The sequence below is a fragment of the Anser brachyrhynchus genome (assembly GCF_964034855.1).
Source record: "Anser brachyrhynchus genome assembly, chromosome: 2".
NCBI classification, from domain to species: Eukaryota; Metazoa; Chordata; class Aves; order Anseriformes; family Anatidae; genus Anser; species Anser brachyrhynchus.
The window spans coordinates 146,797,653-146,799,000 of NC_137695.1; positions in this window are offsets into that span (position 1 = coordinate 146,797,653).

Below are 1,348 nucleotides of genomic sequence, written 5' to 3' on the forward strand. Positions count from 1 at the left end.
TGTCACCCTGATCCCAGCAATAAAAGAGAATGTACTAATGCCAATAAATATATTAACTGTATCAATCATTCTCCTGATTTTTTTTTTATTTTGTTGCTCAGAAGAAATAGCATGCAACCTTGAGCTTTTAATTGGTTAACACTTCCATAAACACCATAATGGCTCTTTAAATCTTTCTTTTGTCATGAGAGTGGGGAAAACATCATGAATAAATAATTGAATACCACGGCAGAGCTCAGCACTGATCTATGGGTCATTCAGGAGGTGAACTTGATCTAAAGATTTATTCAGACTTTACAAGACAGTTCCGTTGTTTGTGCTGGAAATAGCTGCACGATACAATACATTTTCACATGCCCTTCCAATTAGAAAAATATTCTTCGATGAAATGCAATATTGTATGAAAGCAGAGAGGTACGAAAACATGGACTGCAGTCTGTGGATGTGGCTCTTCTCAGGTACAGCAATTTAATCGGAAATATCAGAAAAGCCTGATTGAAATCAGAAGATTAAATCAGAGGCACGTGCCCAGCAGGCAGAAGGATGGCACCGGGCTCGGGCGGCGATGGTTCCGCTGCTTCCGTATTGGAAACACATCCTTGAATTTTAGTCACATTTACCTTGCATATAGTATCTGACAAGCAGCAAATACCCCCGATAGCTGTGTTTTGAGGCTGAACAGCTTTCCCAAGTGGGATTTTAATTTGATAGCCAAATACGTTGCTCTAAGTGACTCTAACTGAGCCTGGACACGATGCTTCTTTGTCTGTCCACAGTGAACAAAACACTTAAACACAGAGGGCGAGTTAAAAATAAATACATAAATAAATAAAAATACGTATTTTTTTCTTCCCTCTTTTTCACAAAATGGCTGGAAAACGAGGTGGAGAACACCTTTAAAGGCCGAGCGCCAGGCGTGCGAGCCGCGCGGCGCCAAAGCGAGCCCGCCGCCGTCCAGCCGCGGGCCGCTGCTGCCACCTGGTGCCGCCGGGACGGGCACCGGCACCGGGAGATGGGCCGGAGGGCGGCACGGTGGGCAGGGGCTGAAGGTGCCGTGCGGGGCCGCTAATCGCCGCTTCGTCCCCTCCCCGCTTCGGAAATGAGAGCTTCAGTGAGCGGCTGTGATTTGCGATTTGTCAGAGCATCGTTAAGGGTGGAAGAGACCTCCGAGACCGTCTGGTCCGACCACCCCCCTACCACCACTACCACCCACTAAACCGTGTCCCTAAGCACCACGTCCGACCTTTCCTTAACTATGGCCGTGCCTCTGGTGCCAAACCTCACCGAGTTAAAACGCTTCGCCCAGCTGCCAAGACGCTTTTGGGCTCAGGGGGAGGCTGTGCATTTT